Source organism: Trichosurus vulpecula, chromosome 1 (assembly GCF_011100635.1).
Source record: "Trichosurus vulpecula isolate mTriVul1 chromosome 1, mTriVul1.pri, whole genome shotgun sequence".
Lineage (NCBI taxonomy): Eukaryota > Metazoa > Chordata > Mammalia > Diprotodontia > Phalangeridae > Trichosurus > Trichosurus vulpecula.
This window is the reverse complement of record NC_050573.1, coordinates 100,881,501-100,894,943: the sequence shown is the minus strand read 5'-3', so window position 1 is coordinate 100,894,943 and position 13,443 is coordinate 100,881,501.

Here is a 13,443-nt window from a genome sequence, read left to right as displayed (position 1 = left end):
GGACCGAAGGGTCAGAAGGGGTCAGGAAACCTTCAGGATCTTTCTCCCATAGTCTGTCTATTTCTGTGAGTCTTGGCTGGAATAGGGATAAACTCTTTGGAACCCAGAACCAGTAAAGGTAACTAGAGCCCTCAGGCTTAAATCTATCTTTTTCACCTGTACTTCTGAGTCACGAAGAGCAGGATCTATCAAAGAGGCTTCACTCATTTCCAACAAAATTGATATATTTATATAAAGTATATAGATAGACTCACACGTATCTGTGAAGTTTACTGTATATATGTGTGGGAGGGAGGGGTATATGTATAGGTGTATGTGTACATACGTCTATAAATGCATATGCACCTATGTGTATTTATTTACACACATTTATAGGTTTATAAAAAGTGCATATACATACATGGATATGAATGCATTCAAATGGGAAAAACAGAAAAGTAAAGGAGTCCTAAAATTTTAAAAATAGCAACTGGAAGACTGAATCTTGAAAGCCCTTGGAAGTTGGTTGTTAGCCATCCATATGGCTAACAATAAGCCTACAAATAATGCTGAGTAAACATAGTTTCAGAGTTAGAAATTTAATAGGGAGACCCAAGGATTTTCTAACTCCAAGAGTCCAATATTCATATACATATGCATGCAGCATAAACACATACAAATGTGTGTATGTGCACATATACATACAACAAGATCTTGAATATCTATGAATATGTTTTATATATGCATGTGTGTGTAACGTCAGTAAGTTGCACTGTGGGAAGTACTCATTTTTTTCTGCTCCTTTATCCCTTCCAGAAGGGGCAAAGCTGAATCCCCCCAATGCCTATCTTACCTAGACACTGCTCATTTCCATCTTGCCCTCTTTAATTACCCATACATTGTTACAACAGTTCACTTGTAGCTTAAGGGTAATTAATATATTAGTCTTCAGATCCATATAGACCCATTCCTCTGCTGCTTTGTGGAATCTATATCTGACAAATGAAAAGCTGTTAGTACAATCACAATAGCTCAGGACCCAAAGTTAAGAAAATTCCTAATGCTTAGATAAAAGTTTGCTTCCTTGTCCTAATTTAAATTTTTATTTCTCTCTACCTAACCTCCAACCCTTTTTCTTTTGACTCAAAATCAAGATACGAGCAATATTCAAGTTTAAAAAAAAGAACCAAGCAGAGTACATTACAATATAATGTCTACTACCTGACATTCAGAGGGAGGGAAAATTGTAAAGCTAGCAGAACTCCTCTAAGTCCTTGAAGAAGTGAATACAACCAATAGTTTCTATTTCTATAACAATCCAAGATGTTTGAAGAGCCTGAGGCCCTAACTTTGTCTCCTTTCTCTGCCCAAGCTCAGCACTCTTTCCCTTTTGTTTTCCCATTTTCAATTTATTGCCTCTGTGACAATTTTTTTTCCTAATTTGACTTATGGAGACAGGGGTGGGGATGCTGCTGTTCAGTTTTTGCAATCCTCACTCCTTCCAGCTGTTAAAGATCGTATGTGCCATTTTAAGAATTCCCAGGTATGACTCAAATCCACCTTCTCCCTCAAAGTTCTCAGTAACACAAATCAGTAGTGAGGCTGAAATGAAATTCTTGCACTTCTGACCTACAGATCACGAGATATGCACTGGTCTTCAGTCTCCTGTTACATCCATCTGGCTAACAATGAGCCTAACTTGAAGTCATATGCCATGACCTCTGTTTCCACCATTATCCCAATTGCCCTCGTCTGGGTTGATTTCTACATGTCCATAAACTTCTGATGCTATAGTGATGTCATATTATTTCTGACCAAGGCAGTGTACAGGGAAATATTACTTCTTTAACTCTGGGCAGGAAAACTTACAGTTATCAGTGGCCTTTGGCCCACATCTTTGGAACAGCTGCCTTAATAAGAAAGTCTTAATATAATATATACTCAAATATTCACTTATGTAGAGATTCCCTCCAGTGGTGCTGATAACAGCTTATTCACGTCTACCCATTCTGTGTAACTTGCCACTGGGGGGGGGGGGTCCCAATAGAAGAGGAATGATCTTTAATTCCAGCTGGAATTGGAGCACACAGGTCCCAACATGAAGAGCTCATCTTCTTTTCTTTTCATTCATTTCTTAGATGGCATCCTTTATTCTAATTTTCCTCCTTTGTTAATGATTTGTAATACACTGCAGCTGGCTCACACCCACCATGAACCTTTCCATTGTCCTTTTTGGAATACACAGTTTTAATTCTCCGGAGATTACAGTGTTCTACAAGTTGCAGTCCTTCAATAGCAGATAAAATATTGGCATTTTTAATGGCCTGTTATTTGCTGGAGAAATTGGTGGTTGTGAAAAGAATTTTATAGGTTCCCAGTGGCAATCTGCCCTGTTCTTTCTCCTCTTTAATGCTGGGCCCAATTCTTTTCAAACTGTAGTGTGTGTGTGTGTGTGTGTGTGTGTGTGTGTGTGTATGTGTGTGTGTGTGTGCATTTTAAGACAAACATAGTAGATTCAGGTATACCTCGAACCTGAGACAGCTTATCTACATATGTTTATGTTTGTAGGGAATGGTCCTTTTAAAAATTCATATGGAAAATTTCTGAATGGGGAAACTCCCTCTATCCATGCAGATCAGCACTTTCTGCGCAATATATTGTGTTAGACTCACTTAGTGCATTCAAAGGTTAATTAAATGACTTACACAAGGTCCCACTATATGTTGTGTCAGAAGCAGGGCTTGAACTCAAGCCTTCTGGGTTTTGAGACCTGTTTTCTATCCCCTACACAATACCGACAGTCATGTATGTCCATATAATATATACAAGTATATGGATAAACACACTATGCACAGTAATGTGTTGAAGTTGGCTTCTACTGTCTCTTCAGAGTTAATTGTTAAATTTTCAGAATCTATACACACTGAACAAACTGAAAATCAGGGTCTAGTTAATTCATTCATTCATTCATTCATTGGTTTGTTTGTTGATGATTGTTTGGATTTAAGACAGTGATGGAAAAATATTATAAAGTACATTAAACTTAAAACTGTGTCATATGCACTTTTTTTTTGGTGAGACAGCTGTTTAAACATTTATCAATTCATCCGTCAATCCCTCTTAATCTTAGTACCTTTCCTCTCTTAATTATTTCCTATTTATTCTGTCTGTAACTTGCTTTGAGAGTAGCTAGGTGGAACAGTGGGTAGAGCACCAGTTCTGGAGTCAGGAGGACCTGAGTTCAAACCTGGCCTCGTATACTTACTAGTTGTGTGACCCTGGTCAATTCACTTAATGCTATTTGCCTCAGTTTCCTCATCTGTAAAATGAACTGGAGAAGGAAATGGCAAGCCACTCCAGTGTCTTTGCTAAGAAAACCCTACATGGGCTCATGAAGAGTCAGACACCGCTGAAACAATAACAACATAGCTTGCTTTGTATATAGTGGTTTACATAATGTCCTCCGTCATTAAATTACAAGCTTCTTGAGGGCGGAGACTGTCTTTTGTCTCTCTTTGTATCCCCTGTGTTTAGCACAATGCTTGGCACATAATAATTAGGCACTGAATAAATGTTTATTGATTGATTGATATATACATGTATATTTATCACATATGCACATTCCTAGCCATATGCATATTCTGCAGATATACGTATCTATCTATATATCCTATAGATATGTGTAAATCTGTGTGTTCATCTCTAAATGTATAGACATATGATAGATTAAGCATTTATTAGGTGCCAGGCATTGTAGTAAACATTAAATACCCAAATACAAATAAATAAGAGCATATTTGCCCTCAAAAAAGCTGACATCCTAAGAGGGGAACAACATACACAAAGGAGAGGCAGAAAGCAGAGGTGGGGCATGGTAGGCTTAGAAATGACCAGCATGGCTTGGAAGTGACCAGCAAGTCTAGTCAAGGCCTGGGTTTGGGCAAAACAGAGATGAAACTGGTCTAGCAGCTTCAAGAGTGGTTCTAGGAGCAAAGTTTAAGCTGTCTATGTCTATGTCTATATCCTTGTCTTTGTCTGTGTGCATGTGCATGTGTGTATATATGCATCTGTGTATATGTAAGTATGCATGTATATGTGTATATTATATAGACTGCATGAATATGCATACAAATAAATTTATGCATGCGTATTTGCCCATGTCTATGTATATATATGCTTGCATATGTATATGCCTATGAATATGCATAGGTAGTCATGACTATGTATGTATATGTGTGTATGTATATGCACATATACATGTGTGTATGTTTATGTATACCTATCCATATGTATTTGCATATAAACATATATACACATTATGTATATATTGCATGATATATAACAGTTTATATCATGTTTTATTAAAATATAACTTATAATAATATTCTATATGATATACATAACAGTGTTTTTGTGAGACCAACATTGTGAACAATTAATATGAATTCCTCCTTGGCTACAAGTCCCAAAGATGGTGTAGCTAGATAGCTGTCATTTTCTTGGTCTGTTTCTTGAAAGGGAAGCTTCTCATTGAAAGTCTATCAGGATGTTTTATCTGCCTTAAAAAAATAAAAGCCAACACCATCTGAGCCATTGTACCAATGCTTTTCTGGCTGCCCTGAGCACCTTTCATAACTGCTTTCATGGACAACGTTTAAAGGCTATGAGCTGTTCTTCCCAAGTAGTTTATCTTTCAGAAAGTTAAATGATATCACTGTAGGTTGGTCAGAAGGAAGCCCTACTGTCAAATTCCTGTGTCCAGTAAATAGTCTTCAAAAGGTTTGTGGCTTTATCTGGAGTTCAGCTGAGCTCCCTAAAGTTCAGCTTTTAAAACCTTTTCTGTCCTCCTAGATCTACCTGAAAATCCTGACTCTGTAGCTCAGTGGCAGCTCATTGCAGTCTCCAAGTCATCATGAGAAGGTCTCTGCTCAACAGACTTACATGAATGAAGAGAAGCTATCAACAGACTTACATGAATGAAGAGAATCTAAAAGTAAATACCAGCTATTATTTTGAAAATTGTTGGGAAATGCCATAAATGTACTCCTACAATGGGAATCTTATTAAAACTGCATTTAACTCAATCACCTCTTCCCTCAGTTTTTTTTTTTTTTTGTCTGCAATGGCCTCCCATTTCATACAAGATAAAGCCTCAGTTGCTTGATAAGGTAATTCAAACTTTCCTCCCTCTAGGTCTTTGCTCATGTTGTGCCCTGAAATTGCTCATTCCTTCTCCTCCCTCTCACCTCAAACTTGCGAGTTCATAGGATCATAATTAGCACTTAGAGCTAGAAGGAAGCTAAATAATCATGTCATCCAACTTTCCTATCTTATGCATGAGGAAACTGAGGCTCAGAGAAGTTATTTTTTTCTCCAACATCTCCTTCCTTCCTTCTTCCTTCATGCCTCTTTTCTTCCTTCCTTCTTTATCTTTCCTCCCTACTTTCTTTCTTTCCTTCTTCCTTTCTCTCCTTTCTTTCTTCCTGTCTCTTTCTTACTTTCTTCCTTCCTTCCTTTCTCTCTCTTCAGCTTCTGGGTATGATTGCACAAGTATGGAAGAAAGATGACCTCACCTGTGACCCATGGAAGAACTTACAGATGGCAACAAAGGCTCAATGGATCTTATGTACCAAAGGTCTTAATATGAGAAAAGAAAATGGTTGTTGACTTGGAACATGCAACATCTATTCTCCTAGTAAAGACAAACCCTGAAATTCTAAATATTGAGGAAAATATAGTACTAGAAAGAAAACTAGTGTTAGAGTCCAAAGACCTGTGTTTAAGTTCTTGTTCTTTCACTTATTATTTATATAACTTTGGACAAGTTACTTCACTGAGCCTCAGTTTCCTTACTTGTAAAATGTAGGGGTAGAGATAATTTCATTCAAAGGCATGATTTTATTTATAGCAGCTCTTTTCCTGGTAGCAAAAAATTGGACATCAAAGGACTGCCCATCAATTGCATAATGGCTGAGCAACTTGTGGTATATGATCGTGATAGAATATTATTGTGCTATAAGAAATGACAAACACGATGATTTCAGAAAAACCTGAGAAAACTTACATAAGCTGATGCAAAGTGAAATGAGCAGAGCCAGAGCAACATTGTACACAGTAACAGCAATATAGCTACTATGATCAAGAAAATGATCCAAGACAGTTCCAAAGGACCCATGATGAAAAATGCTATCCATCTCTAGAGAGAGAACTGATGAATTCTGAGTGCAGACTAAAGCATAGTTTTTAATTTTTTTTTTATTTTTCTTGTTTCATTTTTTCTGTGCTTTCCTTTGCAACACGGCTAATGAGAAAATATATTTTGCATGACTTTACATGTAAAATCAATATCAAATTGCTTGCCTTCTCAAAGAAGGGTAAGTAACAGGAGGGAGGGAGAGAAGTTGGAATTCAAAATTTTAAAGAATAATTGTTAAAAATGTTATATGCAATTGGGAAATATTTAATGAAATTATACAAATATATATGTATATATATATATATATATATATATATATTTGATAAATAAAGATAAATGGTAAGAAATCAAAAACAAACAAAAAAGCAAAGTCATCATTTTCAATTTGGCAACATAGCCCCAGAGAGGAAAATCCTCTTCCTTAGAGTAATAGCCCTAGTGCTTCAAAAGGTGGAGGCCTGAGAACACATATGTATTTAGCTCAAAAAAAGAAAAAAATTCAGGGAGTGAGGTATAGTAATATCCTTCTTCAAATATCTGAAGAGTCTAAATAGAAGAGCCTTTTAGGGTAGAACCGGGATAAATAAAAGAAAATTGCAAAGCACCAAATTTGAGCCTGATGTCAAGAAAAACTTCCTAATAATTAGAGTTATCCCAAAGCTACTTAGGAAGTAGAGGGTTATCCTTCCTTTGAGAGGTCTCCTAACAGAAACCGTATTAACCATTTACGAAAAAAAAAAGTTGTAGTGGAAATTTGGATGGGGAGGGTAACAATGGGGGGTGATGTATGGGTTGAATTAGATGGATGTTTCTGTCCCTTCTGATTATAAAATTCTGTGATTCTGTCTCCAGACACCTCACCTAGTTTAGTGTTTTATCCATTGCCACTGTAATTCCTGTAGTCTCAGTCTCTCTCTCTCTCTCTCTCTCTCTCTCTCTCTCTCTCTCTCTCTCTCTCTCTCTCTCTTTCTCTCTCTCTCTGGCAGAAAAAGGGAATTGGGAGAATAGAATTCTGGTTATTTTAAAATAAAGAAGAGACATACACCAGGAAGTGGTGGGTCTCTTAGACAATTTTTTTTCTTGTTTCCAGTTCTGCCAGGGGCTTTGCAGTCTTTAATTCCCAGAATAACTTTGTTAACCACTCCCAGTAAATGCTGTTTATCACTCTTCTTTTTCCTCTCTTTCCTGGCCAGAATCAAAGCCTATGAAAACAGTCCTTTAAACAATGACATCTGTGCTGCAATCTGTTGTGTGATTCCTTTCATTTCAATATCATCAACAAACTGTAGATTATGACTTATCCCTTCTGAGTCTCATGGGGAGAATTTCAGAACAGCTAGAATCATAAGCAAGACCTTGGTTTTTTTAACGGAATGTAAATTCTGTATAAGTCAGCAATGCAAAGTAGTAGTCAAAAAAGTTAATGAGATCTTGGGGGTGCATCAACAGAAGAAGTAGCATCCAGAACACAGGTGAAAGTCCTCCTCAACTCTACCTTCATCAGATAACATTTGAAGCTTCTTTTCTACTATAGGTGATCACATTTTTGGAGGGATGCTGCCAAGTTGGGGTGCAACCAGAGGAGGGTGACCAAGATTACAAGGATGCCAGGCAAGAATTGCTTGAAGGATTTGAAGAGAAGTCATAAGAGAGGATATGACAGTGATGTTCAAATGTCTGTCAGGAGGAAAAGAGCTTAACAGTTATTTTGGTTGACCCTAAGAAGCATAAGTAATTCCTTGGAAATACCACATGGAGCTAAACTTGGATATCACAAGGTGAAAATGTTGGGTTTTGTAGAAGGAAAATCTTCCTAGGAATCAGAGCAATCCAAATTGAAATGGGATATTATCTCAAAACATAATGTGTTCCTTAGTATTGGAGGTTATCTAGAAGAAGCCGGACCACCTCTTGTTAATGATTATTTGTAAAGGGGATTTCAACCAAAAGGTGGGTTGTAGTAAATGACCTACCTCTAAGAAACTATGAAATTGAAAGACATGGCTATAGATATCTTTTACATGAGGCCAAGAATGGTTTCTTCCTTATCTCTGTATCCCCATGAGGAGCTGGTGAAGTGCCAGGAACATCAGAGATGATTAATAAGTACTGGCTAATTGATTGATAAAATTCATTGGGAAAAGGTTTATTAACTATCTGCTATATGAAAGACTCTACACAAAGATGAGTAAAACATAATCCTTGACCTCTAGGAGCTTATAATCTAGTTGAAAGATAAAAAGCTAATGCACTTAAATCAATATCAAATTCAAGCATCTCTTCTTTGGTGATAATACATCAAGGGAAATATTTTGGGGCAAAAGAATTTTCTGTATAGCAATAAGAAGCTCTGAAGTGAGCTATAACTGGCTCTAATAGACCAATTTTAAGCTTTCTCAGAGGGCTTCTCTTTTGACTTCATTGCTTTTTGAGGTTCCCATAGTCAGATCTGTGCCCTGCCTTGCCTCTTTACCTACTGACCTCAATTTGACTACATTATTGGCCAGTGGCATCCTCAAACTGTGTCCAAAATTATAGCTGAGAGCTATAAAAGGACCTTCGAACAAAGCACATAGAATGTTAGAGCATGGAAGTATACAGCACATTAGTATAGCAATTGTTAGTGCTAGAAGGAGCCTTAGAGATCTTTTTAGTTTGACTCCCTAATTTTACAAATGAGGAAACAGAAGCCTGTAAAAGCACTGACTACCTGTGAGGATGCTATTGAGGAAAGATTTCTACTGTAAGTAATGATTGGATCAGATGACCTCTAAGGTACTGTCCAACTCTAAGATTTTATGGAATGACTTTCCCATGGTCAAATAACTAGTGCATTTCTTACTGCCTAATCAGTGCTTTCTTAGGCATCTAGGTGGCAGAGTGTTTAGAACACTGGACTTGGAATCAGAAAGACTTGAGTTCAAATTCTTCCTCTGACTCTTCCTAGCCACGTGACCCTGGGCAAGTGGCTTAGCCTCCAATGACCTCAGTTTCCTTATCTATAAAATGGGGATTATACTAATGTTATTTTATTGAGCTGTTGTACTCAAACAACATAGTATATGTAAAGGGCTTTAGCAATAGTTCTTTATTACCTCATTTTGCTTCCCTAAGTTCTTACTCTGATACTGTGATTCTTCTGGAACCCAAGGTTAAGTGACTAGCAAAAAGTTAGTCAACGTCTGAGCAAGAATTTAAAAAACCCGGATACATCCTGTTTTCCACTACACTGTGATTTTGGAACTTAGCTTTGCCTGCTCTGAATCCTGGCTTTGACCATGACCTGAACATGTTACTTATAGTGCCCTCATTACATCTTTGGACTTTACTTGAGGGCCTTTCCACTAACATTTCTTCCAGCCTGGTCTGTGGGGGGAACAAAACCAAATGCATTGTTGCCAGTTTCAAACCTAAACAATCAATTTTTGTGGTAGGAGGAGAGAAACTGAAACAAATAACCCTTACAAGGTTAATTTGATGCTGAGGCCCCCCTACCCTACCCCTTGTGACTGTTGACTTCAAGTTATGTTTATTAATTTTATTTTAATAGTCAATTAAAAACATTGATTTTTCTTTGCTCTCTTCCCCCATTCAAAGTAAAAAAGAAAGAAAAATAAAACCCAGGTACACACATGTGTAGTGAAACAAAACAAATTTCCCCACTAGCCACGTCTAAAAATCTGTTATTTTTTATCTTTTTTCCATCACCCCTCTATCAGGAAGTGGGTGGCTTGGTTCATTAAAAGTCCCCTAGAATAAGGGATGGTCACTGAATCAATTAAAGTCTTTCAAAGTTATTTGTCTTTATAATATTGTTATAAATTATTCTCCTGATAGACAACTTTAAAAAAAAGACAATTTGCTTAGTCTTCTTTCGGCATTTCTACACTGGTCTTTATATTTCTGACTTGACTGCTTAGACAAAAGGGAGAATAGCAGAGCCCTACAACACCTCTGTGTGTTAACATTGTGCATCTATGCGGAGTCTGGTTTCCTGAATGATTTTCCATATATGTGTACCTGTACCATGTGTTTCCCTTGGAAAAGTCTTGTGCAATAGGGTGTACCACAAGCTTCCAAAGGTCTTAAAGAACAGCAGTTACCAATATTATCAGACAGTGACGATGTTGCATTGTAAAGTCAACGACAAGTGCACCCTTGACAAAAACTTTCAATACTCTCTCAAGGGTGTCTATTCTAGAGGACACAGACTCCTTGCAGTCAAATGTTAAGAGACCCTGACACCCACCATAATTACCATACAGAATCTCACTGTAGGCTACACTATTAAATAATCACCCAAACTTCCTGGATATCATTTGCATTTTAATAGCTATTGGCACCTAATGCCAATATTTAAACCAATTAAATTAGCTTATTATTTTAAAGTCTGTTAACTACAAGGATCCTAAGAAGAGAAATAACTCAATTTTAATAATAGAAGGCAGGATTAGGAAAGGCATGTAGCAAAGAGTAGTGCTGACTGAGCTGGTGAGGTTATTAAAAAGATCACAGTTTAGACCTCAGGCTTTGTTTATTCAGGTTAGCTTCCTAAGCATTTCACCTTCTTGAGAAGTATCTCTTGAGCTGTCATCCAAGGACTCTCTTCTTTTACTCTTCTATAAAACTCTCACCGATAATTTTACCCCAACTGGAGGCATCAGCTTCTTTACTTTCTTCCTTGCTTCCTAGCTTTCTTCACCTGTGAAACTACTTGGATCCATGTTTTCAGAATCCCGTGGTTTTCACTATAATTAGATGTCCACAGCTGGTCTCAACTCCTTCTTCCCCTTCTTATTTCTTCCTCCATATACTCTGGAATCCAAGACTATATTTAATATGGTTTATTCATAAGAAAAATCTAGAAAAAATATATGGGGTAAGTTCACTTTAACTGTGTATGAAAGAAAATTACCCAGTCATAGATAGGATGGTACCTGAGCTTTTGAACACTGTTTAACTATCGTTTTCTAGGTTTAGTTTTGTTCTCCGGGACAGAAGCATATTTTGTTGTCTTAATATTGCTAAAGGTTCTCTCCATGATGATTTTGGATTTTCCCATGACCCCATATATCAATTTATAAATTTGGGCTCACTTTTAGCCAATAAAGAACTGTTCATGTTTGCATAGAGATTTGTGGGGTATCTTAGGTAGATAAAGCTGCCTAACCACTAACTTTTTATTTCCCTTCTGGTTAACCAAGAAAAATACAAGTAGATAAATACAATGTTCCTACCACCTAAATTCATTTAAAAAGTTCCAAAAATGCAGAGACATTCCAATTTGGCACAGAAATAGCACAGGTGGAGTCCAGAATGAACTTGGTTTCTAATTCTGGAAGGATAATTAGTTGTCTGACTTTCCCCAAGTCATCACTAATAATCTCAAGTTCTAATCATGACTAGATTACAAGGATCCCTTTTAATTTTAGCATTCTATGTTTTCTGACAGAACATTGAGAAAGGGGTGCCAGAAGTTAATGATGTGTAAGGATCACGCAATTTCATAACCTCAAATTTGGAAGTAAGCTTAGAAGCTATATAGTCTAATTCATATATAAATTAGAATCATTCCATGACACCCTCATGAAGTGGTTGTCCAAACTTCGCTGAAAGTCCTCAAATAGTGGGGAATACGGACATCTTAATACAGCCCATTGCATAACAGATATTCTAATTATTAAATTCAGCCAATGTTGCCTCTCTGCAGTTTCTGCTCATTTCTCCTACTTCTGTCCTCTAAAAGAATGAGTCTATACTCTCCAGAGAACATTGCTTCAGATATTCAAAGTCCACTATCAGAACCACCAATGATTTTTTCTTTTTTTTAATTCCAAGGTAAATATCCTTTTTTTCTTTCCACTTATTTTCTTATGTCATGGGCTCTTCTCTCTTCACCATTCTAGTGTATTAGGACTGACAACCAATGGCAAGAGAATTCAAGTCCCTGAGAACATTTGTTATCTATTTTACCATTTTGTCTTGGGCTGGCCTTGTCATGGTGCATGGGTAATGGTGTGTTTCCTGACAGCTGGTGACAGGCATTTTCACATCATTCCCTGAATCTCTAGGCAGCTAACTATGTATCCTGCAAATTGGCAGCTATTTAAGCTGTGAAGCAAGTTGGCACATCTGTGGTAATAGACTTGGTTCCAATAGAGATTTGAGAGGATCCCTGGCATTCATACCATCCTGCCTGGTGCTCTTGCTCCCTCTATAATCCTTGCTAGCACATGGGGAGTCTAGAGCTTAGTGATGCCAGCCTTCCCCAGCATCCTGCAATGATGCGTGGGCATGTTGGCTAGATTTGTTTGTTCGTGATAAGCTCACAAATGACTTCGAAATATTTTCTTTGCTTTTGTTTTTGTCCTCATTTTGAGAAAATGTTTAGATTCCTATTGACACAGTCAATTCTGTTTATAAACCAATTAAACCAGGAGGCAATTATCATCAATTATCATTTTAAAGGGACTACTGTCTTGTAATTACTGTGATAATTGACATTAACTTTACATAAATTATTGCTGCTCATTCGAACTGAAAACTGAAAAGTTATGACTAGGGAGTGGATGGACAATATTTTCAATAACCATATATACACAAATATATGTGTGTGTATATATATATACATACATGTATATGTACATATATATATGTGTGTGTGTGTGTGTGTGTCAGGAAATATGTCTCCCTATTGCATTGCCTAAACACAGGGGAATCAGTTTTTTCTTCATCCTTCCAAATCAGTCTCAGAATTTCAAGGGCTCTCTGAGGAGGTCTACTACAACCCAAACCTGAATCACCTCTAATATGGTCTTGACCGGTGGTCAACCAGTTGAAGATCTTTGATGCTAAGGATACTGCTCCCTTTTAAGGTAGTCCATTACATTTTTGGACATCTCTGATTGTTATAAAGTTTCCCCATGGTCAGTACCACTATGTCTTTTTGCAGCTTCTGTCCATTTCTCAAGACAAAAATCCCAATAATGGGAGAAAGTTATGGGAAGGCACATTTTAGAGCAATGTATGGAAGAATAGGAAGAATGTCTATACTGGAGCTCTCCAGAAATGGTAAGTGGGCTAACTCTAGACATAATAATTATTTGATCAATGGAAGTCTTTTAAAAAAGACTAGTAAGCTATTTTTTGTATACTCTAGAGGAAATTTATTCTTCAGTTCATAGCTGGACCAGATCACAGACAGGTGCTTAAGCATTTTTTGTGTGTTGTGGACCCCTTTGGAAGTCTGCTAAAGCTTATGGACCCCT